This window comes from Myotis daubentonii, chromosome X (genome assembly GCF_963259705.1).
Source record: "Myotis daubentonii chromosome X, mMyoDau2.1, whole genome shotgun sequence".
Classification (NCBI taxonomy): Eukaryota; Metazoa; Chordata; class Mammalia; order Chiroptera; family Vespertilionidae; genus Myotis; species Myotis daubentonii.
This window is the reverse complement of record NC_081861.1, coordinates 72,415,501-72,433,168: the sequence shown is the minus strand read 5'-3', so window position 1 is coordinate 72,433,168 and position 17,668 is coordinate 72,415,501. Positions and strand designations below refer to the sequence as shown.

General features: G+C 39.5%; 1 pseudogene; it reads left to right on the top strand.

The window, feature by feature from the left end:
• LOC132224595 (presenilin-associated rhomboid-like protein, mitochondrial) overlaps window positions 1-15,660 on the top strand; it is a 30,265-nt pseudogene extending 14,605 nt beyond the window's left edge.
• Window positions 15,661-17,668: the final 2,008 nt, after the last annotated feature.

Genomic DNA, 17,668 nt, shown 5'->3' with positions numbered 1-17,668 from the left:
GCATAGCTTTCATTCTATTTTTTACCTAATTCCTTTGGCTATATCCTCCTGAATAACGTTGAATAGAAGTGATAAAGGCAGGCATGCTTGTCTCAGTTTAGATTTTTAGGGATAAAGCCTTTATTCTTTCAACTTAATTATGATGTTAACTGTGAGTTTTAAATAGATGTCCTGTATCAGGTTGAGGAAATTGACTTGCATCCATAATTTATGACTTTTAAATCATAGACAGCTGTTTATATATTTCAATATTTTTCCTTCATTTAGTGGTATGATCATGAGGTTTTGTCCTTTATTGCAATAATATTAAATATTCCTAAATTGATTTAAATCTCATTTGGTAATAGTATATAGACTTTTCTTTATATACTGCTGAATTTTGTTTAGTAATAGTCCATTGAGGATTTTGCACCTATATTAATAAGGTATATTGGCCTATAGTTTTATTTTATTCTCTAATTATGGATTTATCTAATTTTGGCATCAGGCCTTATATAATAAGATGAACATAATTTTATCCTCTTCTATTTTCCCATAAATGTTGTTTACTGCTTATTCTTTAAATGTTTGGTAGAATTATACAGTAATGCCACCTTATCCTGTATGATCAATGTTAATGACTTCTCTTTTACTCCTGATTTTATTAATTTAAGTCACCCTTCTTTTTTTCTTGGTAAGTCTAGCCAAGGAATTGACAACTATGTCGATCTCAAAGAACCAACTTTTGGTTTTATTTATTTTTTAAAAGATTTTAAATTGAATTAATGCAATGAGTGCTAGTATGCCAAATGATTCTAAGGTATATAGAATAATCATGCTATCTAATTTTTAGTATCCTGCTTGTATTATGCAGAATCTTTTCCTAAGACCTTACTTTAGAGTAGTTATAGTTTCACCAAAATTTGAGGGAAAGATATAGAAATCTCCCATATCCTCAAGCCCCACCAATGCATAGCCCTCCCTGTTATCAACATCCCTCAACAGAGTGGTCCATCCTATATAATAAATAGGTAATATGCAAATTGACCCTCACTCCATCATACCATCACAAGATGTCTGTACCCACAGTGGAGGCAGGGTTCCCGTAACAAAAGATGGCTGTGCCCACAGCGGAGGCAGGATTCCTGTAACTAGCTGTAATGAGCGATCAGCAGGGACCTGAGGCTGTGTGGCACCAGGCCAGGGCAGGGGATCTGAGGCTGCGCCCGCCCACCCCTGCCTGGTGGGGCTTGATGGGGGACCTCAGGCTTTGCCCCCTGCCACAGTGCTGGGCTGGGGGACCTGAGGATGCGCCCCCCCACCACCTGGCAGGGCTTGACAGGGGTGGGGCCGGCCAGGTCTGGAACTCACCCAATGGGGGTGGAGCCAGCCATATCTGGGTCTCGCGCGATTTCTAGGTCCACATAGGTGGACAGGGACTTGACTCTGGGTCCTGCAGCATTCCCCAGACTCTGACAGGAGGAAGATTTTCATATACATTTTACTAATTTTCTTTCATCTCTGACACTTTTATTATAGAGAAAGAGCAAATAGCAATATTAAAATATTTCCTCTAATTAATTCCCTTTCAATGTGCATGAATTTTGCGCACTAGGCCACTAGTTGGTTATAATTGATGAACACTGACACATCAGAATAACCCAAAGTTCACAGTTTATATTGGAGTTTACTGTTGGTGTTGTATATTCTATAGGTTTGGACAAATGTATAAGGATATATATCCATCATTATTGTATAATACAGAGTACTTTTGCTGACCTCCTCTGTGCTCTGCCAATTCATCCCTCCCACAAAAAACCCTTGGAAAACACTGATATTTTACCGTCTTTTTAGTTTATCTTTTCCAGAATGTCATAAAGTTGGAATCATAAAAATTTTCCAATTTACTTCTTTCACTCGGTACTATACATTTAATGTTCTTCCATGCCTTTGCATGGCTTGAAAGCTCATTTCTTTTGTTAATTAAAAATAATCCATTATCAGTTTATAACAGTTTTTATATTAATTTACTGAAGAACAACTTGGTTGCTTTTAAATTTTGGCAATAGTGAATAAAACTGCTATAAACATCTGTGCACACATTTCTGCATAGACATGTTTCAGCCCCTTTGGGAAAATATCAAGGAATGCAATTACCGGATTACATTGGAAGAGTATGTTTGACTTCACATGAAATTTCCAAACTCTCCCAAAGTCACTGTGCCATTTGGCATTTCCATTAGAAATGGATGAGAGTTTATGTTGCCCCACATTCTCGCCAGCAATTGATATTGACAGTGCTTGGGATTTTATCATTCTTATAGATGCATAGTGGTATTTCAAAGTTGTTTTAATTTTTGTTTTCCTGATGAAATGATCTGGAGAATCTTTTTAAATTCTTATTTGCCATCTGTAAATCTTTAGTGTGATGTCTGTTAAGGTTGTGGACCCATTTTTTATTTTTATTATTATTTTTTAATATATTTTATTGATTTTTTACAGAGAGGAAGGGAGAGAGATAGAGAGTTAGAAACATCGATCAGCTGCCTCCTGCACATCTCCTACTGGGGATGTGCCCGCAACCCAGGTACATGCCCTTGACTGGAATCTAACCTGGGACCTTTCAGTCCGCAAGCTGACGCTCTATCCACTGAGCCAAACCGGTTTTGGCATGGACCCATTTTTTAATCAGGTTGTTTCTTGTCTTAATATTGCATTTTAAGAGGATATCTTACCTAATAAAAGAGAAACATATAAATTGACCATCCCTCCGCTATACCCGCCAGCCAATCAGATGAGTATGCAAAATAACCCAACAAAGATGGCAGTTAATTTGCATACATAGGTGCCCAATGGCCTGGGTCAGCTGTGGGCAAACTACGGCCTGCAGGCCGGATCCGGCCCGTTTGAAATGCATAAAACTAAAAAAAAAAAGACCGTACCCTTTTATGTAATGATGTTTACTTTGAATTTATATTAGTTCACACAAACACTCCATCCATGCTTTTGTTCTGGCCCTCCGGTCCAGTTTAAGAACCCATTGTGGCCCTCTAGTCAAAAAGTTTGCCCACCCCTGGCCTGGGTCCTGGGAACATCATTGGCACATTGGTCACTCCGAGGTAGGCCCTGTGTGGGCACTAAGCAGCCTAGGAAGAGCCTGAGCCAGGGGCGGAGCCAACAATTGGAGGGGTCTGGAGGTCCACTGCCCATGCCTGAAGCCTCAACCACAGAGGAAACACCTTTTCTGACTGCTCATTGGCTAAGCTCCCTGTATGCCACTGGTAATATTCTTAGTAACTTGGGTAATAAGAATCCAAAAAGGTGATCTAGGGTTTTTCCACCACACTCCTGGAGAAAAAAACGAAGGTCCACTGCTGGAGGGCTAAGAAATATCATATCCTGCCCTAGCTGGTTTGGCTCAGTGGATAATGCCTCCGCTTGCCTACCACAGGGTCTGGGTTAAATTCTGACCAAGGGCATGTACCTAGGTTGCAGGCTCCTCCTTGGCCGGAGCCCAGGTCAGGGCTCATGTAGGAGGCAACCAATCAAAGTGTTCCTCTCACTTTGATGTTTCTCTCTGTCATTCCCTTTCTCTTCCACATTCTCTAAAAATCAATGGAAACATATTCTCAGGTGAGGATAAAAAAAAGAAAGAAAGAAATGTCATATCCTATGAAAGACACATCTTGAAAATGCCTAAAGAAAGTTGTCATTTTTTCATGGTGAAGGGACTGGAGTCCATGTTGATGAAAACACCTTGGTGGCGTGCGGTGACTGGCAGTGGCTGCAGCAGCAGGGTGATGGGGCTGGTGCCTTCCCCTGATCAGCCTGGTCGCCTCTCACAAAGGGAGGCCAGACTGTGGCTTAGGCCCACTTTCCAAGGGGAGTGGGGAGTGGGCCTAAGCCGTCAGTAGGACATCCCCTGAGGGCTCCCAGTATGTGAGAGGGGGCAGGCTGGGCTGAGGGACACCTCCCCAGTGCACAAATTTCGTGCACCCAGCCCCTAGTATATATATATATATATATATATATATATATATATATATATATATATATATATATTTTAATACCATTCTTTTATCAGATGTGTCTTTTCCTAATATTTACCCCATTCTGTGGATTATCTATTCATTATCATGGCAATTTAAAATAACAGAGAAGTTTTTATTTATCTTATTTATTTTTAAACAGAGAAGTTTTTAATGAAGTCCAGCTTATCAATTAATTATTTATGGATTGCGCCTTTGTTGTGTCTCAAAAATACCCTAAATCATTTGGGTTTCTCCACCATTAATTTCTAGGAGTTGTATAATTTCACATTTTACATTTAGGTCCGCCATCCACTTTGAGTTAATTATTGAAAGAGATGCTAAGCCTATATTTAGAATTTTTTTTGACAAGTGACTGTCCAGTTGTTACAGCACCATTCATTGAAATGATTCTTGTTGCCAAAACCGGTTTGGCTCAGTGGATAGAGCGTCGGCCTGTGGACTGAAAGGTCCCAGGTTCGATTCCGGTCAAGGGCATGTACCTGGGTTGCGGGCACATCCCCAGTAGGAGATGTGCAGGAGGCAGCTGATCGATGTTTCTCTCTCATCGATGTTTCTAACTCTCTATCTCTCTCCCTTCCTCTCTGTAAAAAATCAATAAAATATATTTAAAAAAAAAGAAATGATTCTTGTTGCTTCATTGTATTTCCTTTAGTTATTTGTCAAAGTTCATATGACTATTTTGTATGAGCCTATTTCTGGGGTCACTTTTCTGTTCCATTTTCTATTTGTCTATTCTTTCATTAATGTCACACTTTTTTTTATTATTTCGCTTTATAGTTAAGTCTTGAAGTCTGTGAGTGTTAGTCCTCCAACTTTGTTCTTTTGCTTTAATATTGTGTTGGTTGATCTGGGCTAGTTTGTCAATATCCATTAAGAAAGCTTGCTGTGGGGAAGATGGTGTGGCAAGGCTAGACACAGAAAGGCTGCTGTTATGGCCAGGCGTGGGCTGTGATGGGGGTTGGGGGGAGATGGGGGTGCCCACAGCTATGAGGAGCTCCCTGCAGCCCTGGCCCGGCCACAGCTGCATGGATGCCGGTTTAACTTTTCTACACAGCAAAATGTGGATTCCTAAAAGCACCCAGGAAGGCTGAACCTGGAAAATCAGACACAGGAACAAGTGGTGAAGTGCCATGACCTTCGTGGTGGGGTTCAGGATCTGAAAGAGGGGCCAACACACAGATGAAAATGCTATACAAAAAATATGAATTTAGAAGGCATTAGGGGCCAGGGGGAGCCTCTTTCTTGAAGAGACACACCAACTTCAGCCCTGGTCCGCTATTTATTTACATTTTAAATTTAATTTTATTGCTTAAAGTATTACAAATAGTAGCACTTATGTCTCCCTTTGGCCCCTATTGACCTTCCTCCAGCCTCCCCTACCCCCAGCACATGCCCTCAACCCCTACTCAGTGTCTTGCATCCATTCATAATGCTTATATGGATGCATACAAGTCCTTCGGTTTATCTCTTACCTCCTCCCACAACCCTCCCCAGCTTTCTCTGTAGTTTGACATTCTGTTTGATGCTTCTCTGCCTCTGTATCTATTTCTGTTATTCAGTTTATACTGTTCTTTATTATCCATAAATGAGTGAGATCATGTGGTATTTTTCATTTACTGACAGGCTTATTTTTCTTAGCATAATGCTCTCCAGGTCCATCCATGTTGTTGCAAATGGTAAGAATTCCTTCTTTTTTTATAGCAGTGTAGCATTCCATTGTGGAGATGTACCACAGTTTTCTAATCCACTCACCTGCTGGTGGGCACTTAGGCTGTTTCCAAATCTTAGCTATTATAAATTGTGTTACTATGAATATAGGGGTGCATATATCCTTTCTGACTGGTGTTTCTGTTTTCTTGGGATATATTCCTAGAAGTGGTATTACTGGGTCAAAATGCAGTTCCATTTTTAATTTTTTAAGAAAACACCATGATGTTTTCCACAGTGGGTGCACCAGTCTGCATTCCCACCAGCAGTGAAAGAGGGCTCCATTTTCTCTGCATCCTCTCCAGCACTAGGCATTTGTTTATTTGTTGATAATAGTCATTCTGACAGGTGTGAGGTGGTACCTCATTGTTGTTTTGATTTGCATCTCTCAGATGATTAGTGACTTTGAGCATGTTTTCATATGTCTCTTGGCTTTCTGAATGTCCTCTTTTGAAAAGTCCTTTAGGTCCTATGCCTATTTTTTGATTGGATTGTTTATCTCCCTTTTGTTAAGTTGTATGAGTTCACTATAAATTTTAGAGATTAAAACCTTATCGGAGATAGCATTAGCAAATATGTTCTCCCATACAGTGGGCTCCCTTTTCACTTTTTTGATGGATTTTTTGCTCTGCAGAAGCATTTATTTTGATGTAACCCCATTTGTTTATTTTCTTCTTAGCTTCCATTGCCCTAGGAGGTGTATCGGTAAAGATATTGCTATGACAAATGTCTGCTATTTTGCTGTCTATGGCTTCTTCAAATATTTTTGTGGTTTCCCAACTTAGGTTTAAGTCCTTTATCCATTTTGAGTTTATTTTTGTGTATGGTGTAAGTTGGTGGCCTAGTTTTATTTTTTTGCAAGTATCTGTCCAGTTTTCCCAACACCATTTATTGAAGAGACTGTCTTGACTCCACTTTATGCTGTTGCCTCCTTTGTCAAATATTAATTGAGCATAATGGCTTGTGTCAACTTCTGGGTTCTCTGTTCTGTTCCACTGGTCTATATGTCGGTACTTGTGCCAGTACCAAGAAGTTTTGAGAACAATGGCTTTGTACATAGCTTCATATCTGGTATTGTGATCCCTCAAACATTGTTCTTCTTTCTCAAGATTGATGCAGCTATTCAGGGTCTTTTTTTTTTTCTATTCCAGATGAATTTTTGTAGAATTTGTTCTAGGTCTTTGAAGTGTTCCATTGGTGTTTTAAAGGGGATTGCACTGAATTTATAGATTGTTTTGGGTAGTATGGACATTTTAATAATGTTGATTCTACCAGTCCATGAACATGATATATTCTTCCATTTGTTCATGTCTGCCTCTAACTCTTTTTTTTTCAGCATCCTGAAATTTTCTGAATACAGGTCCTTTATCTCCTTGGTTAAGTTTATTCCTAGTTATCCTAATTATTTTGTTGCAATGATAAATTGGATTGCTTTTTTAATTTCTCTTTCTGTGAATTCATTATGGGTGTATAGAAAAACCATAAACTTCTGGGTGTTAATTTTGTATCCTGCTACATTTCCAAATTCATTCATTACGTGTAGTACTTTTTTGATGGAGTCTTTGGGGTATTCCATGTACAATATCATGCCATCTGCAAATAAAGACAGTTTTACATATTTGTTTTTCAATTTGGATGCATTTTACTTCTTCTTCTTGTATGATCACAATGGCTAGTACTTCCACTACTATGTCAAACAGGGGTGGTGAGAGTGGGCATCCCTGTATTGTTCCTGTTTTTAGGGGAATTGTTTTTAGCTTTTGATCATTGAGTATGATGTTAGCTGTGGGTTTGTCATATATGGCTTTTATTATGTTGAAGTATAATCCTTCTATTATCACCTTGCTGATAGCTTTTATCAAGAAATGGTGTTGAATTTTCTCAAATGCTTTTTCTGCATCAGTGGATATGGTTATATGGTTTTTATCTCTCAATTTGTTTATGTGATGTACCACATATATTGGTATGCAGATGTTGTACCTTCCTTGCATCCCAGGAATAAATCCCACTTGGCCATGGTCCATTATCTTTCTAATGTAATGCTGGATTTGATTTGCTAGAATGTTGTTTAAAATTTTGGTGTCTATATTCATGAGAGATATTGGTCTGTAATTCTCTTTTTTTGTATTGTCTTTATCTGGTTTTGGGATTAGGGTAATGCTGGCTTTGTAGAAAGCTTGGAAGTGCTCCTTCCTCTTGAATTTTTTGAGGAAAATACCTTTTATTTCTTCTTTGAATGTTTGATAAAACTCTCCTGGGACACCATCTGGTCCAGGTCTTTTGTTTGTAGGAAGTTTTTAAATTACTGCTTCAATTTCCTCTATAGTTATCAGCCTACTCAGATTTTTTTATTCCTCCTGCTTGAGTTTCGGGAGGTCGCATTTTCCTAGGAATATGTCCATTTTGCTTAGGTTGACCAGTTTGTTGGAATAGAGTTGCTCATAGTATTTTTTTAAAGATTCTTCATATTTCTGTGGGGTCTGTTGTTATTTCACCTCTCTCTTTGTTTTTTGGTGAGCCTGGCTAGAGGTTCATCAACCTTGTTTATCCTTTCAAAACACCAGTTCTTGGTTTCATTGATCTTTTCTATTGTTTTTGTTTGTTTGTTTGTTTGTTTGTTTGTTGTCTCTATGTCATTTATTTCTGCTCTGATTTTTTAAAAATATATTTTATTGATTTTTTTACAGAGAGGAAGGGGGAGGGATAGAGAGTTAGAAACATTGATGAGAGAGAAACATCGATCAGCTGCCTCCTGCACACTCCCTACTGGGTATGTGTCCACAACCAAGGTATATGCCCTTGACCAGAATTGAACCTGGGACCTTTGAGTCCGCAGGCAGACACTTTATCCACTGAGCCAAACCGGTCAGGGCTCTGCTCTGATCTTTATTATTTCCTTCCTTCTTCTCACACTGAGCATTTCTTGTTGCTCTCTTTCTAATTTTTCAAGTTGCAGAGTTAGATGGTTTATTACTACCAGGTTTTTTTGTTTGTTTTTGTTTTTGTTTTTTTAGGTAGGCCTGTAACGCTATGAACTTCCCTCTCAGGATTGCTTTCACTGTGCCCCAGAGATTTTGGATTGTTGTGTTTTCATTGTCTTTTGTTTCCAGGATGTTTTTTATTTCTTCTTTGATCTCTTTCCTAACCCACTTGCTGTTTAATAGTATGCTATTCAGCCTCAAAGTGTTTGAATTTCTGTGATTGTTTTTACTCTAGTTGATTTCTAATGTTATGGCATTGTGATCTGAGACGATGCTTGATATTACTTCAATCCTCTTGAATTTGGAGAGACTTTGCCTGTGTCCCAAAATGTGGTCTATCTTTGAAAATGTCCCATGTGCACTTGAGAAGAATGTATACTCTGTAGTTTTGGGGTGGAATGTTCTAAAGATGAAAATTAACTCCATCTGATCTAGTGATTCATTTAGGATTGAAGTTTCTTTGCTGATTTTTTTTGTCTAGAGGATTTATATAGTGACATTAATGGGGTATTAAAGTCTCCTACTATGATTGTGTTTCTGTCAATCTCTCCCCTGATATCTTCCAGAAGGTTTTTTTCTTTAATGTATTTGGGTGCTTCTGCATTGTGTACATAAATGTTTACCAGAGTTTTATCCTTTTGTTGTATTGATCCCTTTAGAATTATGAAGTGGCCCTCCTTGTATCTTATGTTCTTCACTTTGCGGTCTATTTGGTCAGATATAAATATTGTTACCCAAGCTTTATTTTTCATTTCCACTTGCCTAATAGATATATTTCCATCCTTTCACTCTGTGTGAGTCCCTTGTTCTGATGTGGGTCTCTAGTAGACAGCACATATATGGGACATGTTTTCTTTCTTTTTTTTTTCTTGAATTTGGGGTGGGATTTGGTTCCATCTTTTTTTAAATTTTTTTTTTATTGCTTAAAGTATTACAAAGGGTATTACATATGTGTCCTATTATTCCCCCCGCCCTTGACAATCCCCTGGCCTCCCCTATGCCCCAGTGTCTTAAGTCCATTGGTTATCCTTATATACATGCATACAAGTCCTTCAGTTGATCTCTTACCCCCCTCCCTCCTGTCCCACAACCCTCCCCGGCCTTCCCGCTGCAGTTTGGCCATCTGTTTGAGGCTGCTCTGCCTTTGTATCTATTATTGTTCAAAAGTTTATAATGGTCTCTATTATCCATGAATGAGTGAGATCATGTGGTATTTGTCCTTCATTGACTGGCTTATTTCACTTAGCATAATGCTCTCCAGTTCCACCCATGCCGTTGCAAATGGTAAGAGTTCCTTCTTTTTTACAGCAGCATAGTATCCCATCGTGTAGATGTACCACAGTATTCTAATCCATTCATCTACTGATGGGTACTTAGGCTGTTTCCAGATCTTAGCTATGGTGAATCGTGCTGCTATGAACATAGGGGTGCATATATCCTTTCTGATTGGTGTTTCTGGTTTCTTGGGATATATTCCTAGAAGTGGGATCACAGGCTCAAATGGGAGTTCCATTTTCAGTTTTTTGAGGAAACTCCATACTGTCTTCCATAGTGGCTGCCCCAGTCTGCATTCCCACCAGGAGTGCACGAGTGTTCCTTTTTCTCCAGACTCTCTCCAGCACTTGTTGTTTGTTGATTTGTTGATGATAGCCAATCTGACAGGTGTGAGATGGTACGTCATTGTTGTTTTGATTTGCATCTCTCAGATGATTAGTGACTTTGAGCATGTTTTCATATGTCTCTTAGCTTTCTGAATGTCCTCTTTTAAAAAGTGTCTATTTAGATCATTTTCCCATTTTTTGATTGGATTGTTTATCTTCCTTTTGTTAAGTTGTATGAATTCCCAATAAATTTTGGAGATTAGGCCCTTATCAGATATGACATTGGCAAATATGTTTTCCCACGCAGTGGGCTTTCTTTTGTTTTGTTGATGGTTTCTTTTGCTGTGCAGAAGCTTTTTATTTTGATGTAGTCCCATTTGTTCATTTTCTCTTTAGTTTCAAGTGCCCTAGGAGCTGTATCAGTGAAGAAATTGCTTCTGCATATGTCTGAGATTTTGTTGCCTTTGGATTCTTCTAGAATTTTTATGGTTTCCCGTCGTACGTTTAAGTCCTTTATCCATTTGAGTTGATTTTTGTGTATGGTGTACGATGGCGGTCTAGTTTCATTTTTTTGCATATATCTGTCCAATTTTCCCAACACCATTTATTGAAGAGACTATCTTAGCTCCATTGTATGTTCTTGCCTCCTTTGTCAAATATTAATTGAGCATATTGGTTCGGGCTGATTTCTGGGCTCTCCATTCTATTCCCTTGATCTATATGTCTGTTCTTGTGCCAGTACCAGGCAGTTCTGAGAACAGTGGCTTTGTAATACAGCTTGATATCTGGTATTGAGATCCCACCTACTTTGTTCTTTCTCAGGATTGCTGCAGCTATTCGGGGTCTTTTTTTAATTCCAAATGAATTTTTGGAGAGTTCGTTCTAGATCTGTGAAGTATGCCATTGGTAATTTAATGGAAATTGCATTGAATCTATAGGTTGCTTTGGGTAGTATGGACATTTTGATGATGTGATTCTACCAATCCATGAACACGGTATGTGCTTCCATCTGTTTATGTCTTCCTCTATCTTTTTTCAACGTCCTGTAGTTTTCTGAGTAGAGGTCTTTTACCTCTTTAGTCAAGTTTATTCCTAGGTAGCTTAATTTTTTTGGTGCGATGGTAAACGGGATTGTTTTTATAATCTCTCTTTCTGAAAGTTCACTATTGGTGTATAGAAATGCCTCAGATTTCTTGGGGTTAATTTTGTATCCTGCTACATTGCCAAATTCATGTATTAAGTCTAGTAGTTTTTGATGGAGGCTCTAGGGTTTTGTAGGTATAATATCATGTCGTCTGCAAATAAGGACAGTTTTACTTCCTCTTTTCCAATTTGGATGCCTCTTATTTCTTCTTTTGTCTAATTGCAATGGCTAATACTTCCAGTACTATGTTGAACAGGAGTGGTGAGAATGGGCATCCCTGTCTTGTTCCTGTTCTTAGGGGAAATGGTGTTAGTTTTGTCCATTGAGTATGATGTTGGCTGTGGGCCTGTCATATATGGCTTTTATTATGTTGAGGTATTATCTTTCTACTCCCACCCTGGTCAGTGCTTTTATCAAAAATGAGTTTTGGATTTTGTCAGATGCTTTTTCTGCATCAATTGATATGACCATGTGGGTTTTTTTTTCTTTCAATTTGTTTATGTGATGTATCACGGTCATGTTTTCTTATCCATTCACTCTTTTGATGTCTTTTGATTCGAGCATTTAATCCATTTATGTTTAATGTTATTGTTGATAGGTACTTGTTTGTAGCCATTTCTGTACTTTATGCCTGTATACCTTCCTACATTTATATTTCTTCTTTTTTCAGCATTCCCTTTAGCATTTCTTCCATCAGTGGCTTGGTAGTGACAAACTCCATTAGCCCTTTTTTATCTGCAAAGCTCCTGATTTCTTCAATTTTGATTGATAGTCTTGCTCAGGGGTCCTCAAACTCTTTAAACAGGGGGCCAGTTCACTGTCCCTCAGATCATTGGAGGGCTGGACTATAATTAAAAAAAAAAAAAACTAGTCAGCTGCTAAGCAACAGGCAGCGGCGGCAAAAACACCCGGCAGGTCAGATGCATGTGGCCCGCGGGCCGTAGTTTGAGGACCTCTGGTCTTGCTGGATAGAGTATTCTTGGATTCAGTCCTTTGCTTTGCTTCACGTTGTATACTTCATTCCATTCTCTTCTAGCTTTATGTGTTTCTGTTCAGAAATTATTTGATAATCTGATGGGGTATCCTTTGTAAGTACCTCTCTGTCTCTTTCTTGCAGCCTTAAAGATTCTCTCTTTGTTGTTAACATTTGCCATTGTAATTATGATGTGTCTTGGTGTGGATCTTTTGTGATTCATCTTGCTTGGGACTCTCTGTACTTGTGTAACTATTTTCTTCCCCATATCAGGGAAGTTTTCTGTCATTATTTCCTCAAATATATTCTCTAATCCTTGCTACTCTTCTTGTCCTTCTGGCACCCCTATTACATGTATGTTACATTGTTCCGTGTTGTCCCAAAGCTTCCTTAGGCTCTTATTTTTAATTTTTTTCTCCAGTTGCTGTTCATATTGAGCTTGTTTCTCTACCTTATCTTCTAACCCACTAATTCAATCCTCTGCTTCTTCTAGTCTACTGTTGAAACCTTCCATGGCATTTTTTTATTGTAGCTATATCACTTTTGATTTCTTCCTGATTTTTGCATAGGTTGTTGATTTTCTCGTCCATCTGGTTTATGAACTCTAGGTTCATTGCTCTGAATTCTTTTTCTGTCATGTTGCATGCTTCTGTTTCACTTATTTCTTTTCTTGGAGATTCCTATTTTTCTTTCCTCTGGGATTGTTTCATTGTATTCCTATTCTAACTATCACCAGAAGGTCCAATCATCAAGTTGTGGGGGCTGAGCCATGTGCAGTGGGAGCTTTGCACTCCCTAAATGTTGCTGAAAAGCTCCAACACCAAGACATGTAGCTGCCATGGGTATGTGGGAACCACGTTTTCCCAGGATCAGAGTCACTGGTGCTCATTTTGGCCTCATGCACACACCTAGAATCAGGGACCCCACCTGCGCCATGCTGAAAAAGAGACCCCGCTGGGGTGTGCCAAATATCAGAGTTCCTTATCACATGCCAGGGGTCAGTGTTTCCCTGTGCCCATGCTGAGAGTAGAGTATTGGCGTCCCTGTTGCTTGGTGCAGCCTCGTGCCAAGAATCAGGGTCCCTGTGTGCTCATATGCTGAGCATTGGACTCACTGGCTCTTAGTGTGCGTGTCCTCAGAATCAGGGATCCCGTGCGCAGGTAATGAGAAACAGAGTTAAGTCACTAGTGCTCTGTGCTGCCTCTTGTGTGGAGAATCAGGATCCCCGGTCTGCTTGGGGGACCAGGTTGCATAGCTGCCCTGTGTTGGCAGGACGTCCATTCCTGCACTATAGGAAACAGACTTCCTTGTGCACTCACTGAGAATCAAAGTCAGGTGGCACAGCTGCCCTGTGTGGGCCTGAGGTCTGGTCACACAGGTGCGTGCTGTGGGAAACTGATTCCCTGTGTCCATGTACACAGGCTCAAATTCAGGTAGCACAGCCACTCTGTATGGGCATGGTGTTTGGTCATGTGGGTGCACACTGCAGGAAGCAGACTCACTGTGTCTGCACGCCCAGGCTCAAATTCAGTTAGTGCAGCCTCCCTGTGTGAGCATGGGGTCAGGTCATGCAAATGTGCACTGCAGGGAACAAACTCTCTGTGTCTGTGTGCCCAGGCTCACATTCAGGTAGCACAGCCACCCTGTGTGAGCAGGAGACCTGCTTGTGCAGAGCAGGTCTAGCAGTTTCTATGCCACTGCAGCAAGCCAGAATGGAGGGGAATGGGCTCTGTGACACACAGAAATCCACCACTGGAATGCCTGGGGTCTTGGTGTCCGTGGGTCTGCAGCTGTGGTCACAGGTGTTTGTCCCAAGTGGCTGTAGGGTTCCAGTTTGCGTCTGAGACCAGATTGGGTGGTGGCAAGGCTAGTATCCTAGTCTAAATCAGTTCTGTTATTCAAAATGGTGTGGTTTCTGTGACAGCAGTGTCCTCCCCAGTGTGTTTGTGGTGGCAGTGGGGTTTCACCTTCTAAGACTGCCCGGTTTGGCAGCCACCTGGAAGACCTACAGGATCTGTCCCTAGCTCACACACACACACCACACACATCCACACACTCCTCTATTGCTCCCTCCCTCTCTCACACACACACTCTCCCTCACTACCTTCTTGCCATTTGCCATCTTTTTTCTTCTCTATTTATTTACTTGAATACACATTTGCCCTTTAGAAATGCATAAAGGCATGTCAAAGGTAAAGTTTGGTAAACAGTAAAAGGATTATCAGGTTAGGGAATTGCCTTGAGACACCACTATCTCAACACAACAATTAGTGCTTAGTGTCAGCCCTTCTTAAGCTCAAGATCCATTGGCCTTCCGCATTCCTTGTTGCACTGAGAATATTGGCAAGGGGTGGCTTCCCACAGTGAAGCATACAAGAGAAGTACTTTGATTCCTCCTGTAGAAGAGACGGTCTTTTAACCTTCTCCAAATCCTATTCAGACTCTTGCAATGCCTTTTTTTTTAGTGGTGGAATAACCTAAGTGATGGCCAGCGGATTGTTGATAGGTATTTTAGCTGTAAATGCTTTTGTATTCTGTTTATGGAAAGCACCTTCTTTGCAGCGGGGAATGATCAGACATTTCACATCCAGTCCAGCCTCAAAGGACCTTTGTTCTCCAATTTTGATGTCTACATTCAGTCATTTCTCCTTGTTTCATATGCAACAAATATGTATGTTTTGTGGTACTTCTCCTCCAGCATAGTGAATATCCTGGGTCAAAAGCAGTTCATGGTGGTGTACTTAACTGCAGGTGTTATTTCCAATTTTTTTCAGTTATGTGTGTAAAGTGCCTATAGGAAGACATGGACCATCACTTGGAGCATCAGGTGCAATCATGATGGTCCTTGCAACTGTCTGCACTAAGATCCCAGAAGGGAGGCTCGCCATTATCTCTCTTCCAATGTTCACGTTCGCCACAGGGAATGCCCTAAAAGCCATTATTGACAAGGATACAGCAGGAATGATCCTGGGATGGACATGTTTTGATCATGAAGCACATCTTGGGGGAGCTCTCTTTGGAATATGGTATATTACTTATGGTCATGAGCTCATTTGGAAGAACAGGGAGCCTCTAGTGAAAATTTGGCATGAAATGAGGACTGATGGCCCCCAAAAAGGAAGGTAGCTCTAAGTAAAACTGGGGTTGGATGACACTGGAGCATCTGGTCCTTGCTACCTGAGAGCCTCAGGAATGCATCGGCCCTGGAGTGACCATGTCTTTGCTCCTGCCTGGAAGACACCCATTATCTGCTTTCCCAGAATTTTAAACTGTGTCTTCAGTGCATGTCCTATTAGAAAGTGAACTACGGCAAAGTTGTGAAATAAAGGTTTATATCTCTAGTTTGTGAAAAAAAAGAAAGAAATCTTGCTGGGATTTTGTTTGAGATTGCATTAAAGCTGTATGTATATCAAGTTGGAAAGAATTGACATGCTGATAATATTGAGTCTTTCTATCTATGAATATGAAATATCTCTATATTTGTTCTTTAATTTTATTCACCAGAATTTTGTAGATTTTTTATATAATCTTATACATATTTTGGTAAATTTGTGCCTAAGTATTTTGTTTTTACATGGTAATGTAAATGGTACTATATTTTTAATAATAAAATCTACTTTCACATTGCTGATAAATAGGAAAATGATTGTTTTTTTATATTAATCTTGTATCTTGCAACATTGCTATAATTGCTTCATTGTGAATTTTTTCTGAATTTAGACAAAATTATCATGCCATGATGTCTTTTTGTTCCCAATCTGTATACCTTTTATTTTATTTTCTTACTTTTTTGCATTAGCTATTACTTCCAGTACAATGATGAAGGGAACGCTGAGAAAAAACATCCTTGTCTTTTTCTTGATGTTAGTGGTAATGATTCAAATTTCTCACCATTAAGCACATTATTTTCTGTATTTTTTAATGAGTATTCTTAATCAAGTTGAGGAAGCTCCTTTTTATTCCTAGTTTACTGAGAGTTTTTGTCATGAATGAGTGTTAGATTTTTTCAAATGCATTTTCTGCATCCATTGATATAATCATATGATTTTTTTTCCCTTTTTTAGGCGGTCAATGTGATGAATTCAACTAATTGGTTTTTGAATTTTGACACAGCCGTGCAGACCTGGAATAAAGCCTACTTTGTTGTGGTGAATAAATATTTTTATATTTTTGCAGTTAATGTATTAACATTTTATAGAGGAATTTTACACCTGTGTTTATAAAAATTATTGGTATTTAGTTGTTGTTTTATAATGTCTTTATCAGGTTTTGTTATTAAAGTAGTGCTGTCCTCATAGAATGGATTAAGGAATATTCTCTCTGTTTCTAGCTTCTGAAAGACATGCAAGGAAATTGATACAATTTCTTCCTTAAATAATTGGAAGAATTCGCCAGTGGGCCTAGGGGTTTCTGTTTGGAAGGTTATTGATCACTGATTCAATTTCTTTAATAGATAGAGACCCATTAAAATTATCTGTTTCTTCTTGTTTGAGTTTTGGAAAATTGTGTCTTTCAAGGAATTGGATAATTTCATTGAGGTTATCAAATTTATGGACAGGAGAAAATTAAAAATGGTGGTGGACTAAGTGGAAACGACAGTGACACTCTCTTAGGACCAAACCAGAAATACAACCAAAATACAGAATAAAAAACAAACAAAACAAAATAACTGGAAAAATCATATGAAGACTAGCTGGAGAGAACTATGATAACCAAGGATAGAAAGTGGAAACCACATAGAGACTAGTAGGAAGTGTGGAGGCATGAAAGGACTGGCCAGGCTCCACAGACAGCAGTGAAATGTCTGGAGGAATATCTAAGCTGTGGGAAGTTCCCACTGACAACTCTGTGGTCTAGACCCCGAGCTGGGCTCCGAAGCCCAGAAAAACAGAACTGAGAAAGGAACCCAGAGAACATCTCGCTGTGAAAAGCACTGGGGTTGCTCTCTGCCATGGAGAGATTCTTGGAAATGCAGGCACCCTATTAAAGGGTCAACACAAAAAATTTTGTGTGCAGTCACTTAACTTGGGCTCTGACAGAAGGAGGGGAGAATGGAATGGAGCTGTGTGAGTAGACTCCAGGGTTGGGGGCTCTGAGGTTAGAGACTGGATGGCAGACATTCAGTTTTTCTGTGCTGAATTATCCCCTCAAGTTGCGGAGGACATCTTTTTTACACAGACATTTGCTATCCAGGTGGTTTTTGCCTGGAGGGAAGGCAGTTACCCCACCTT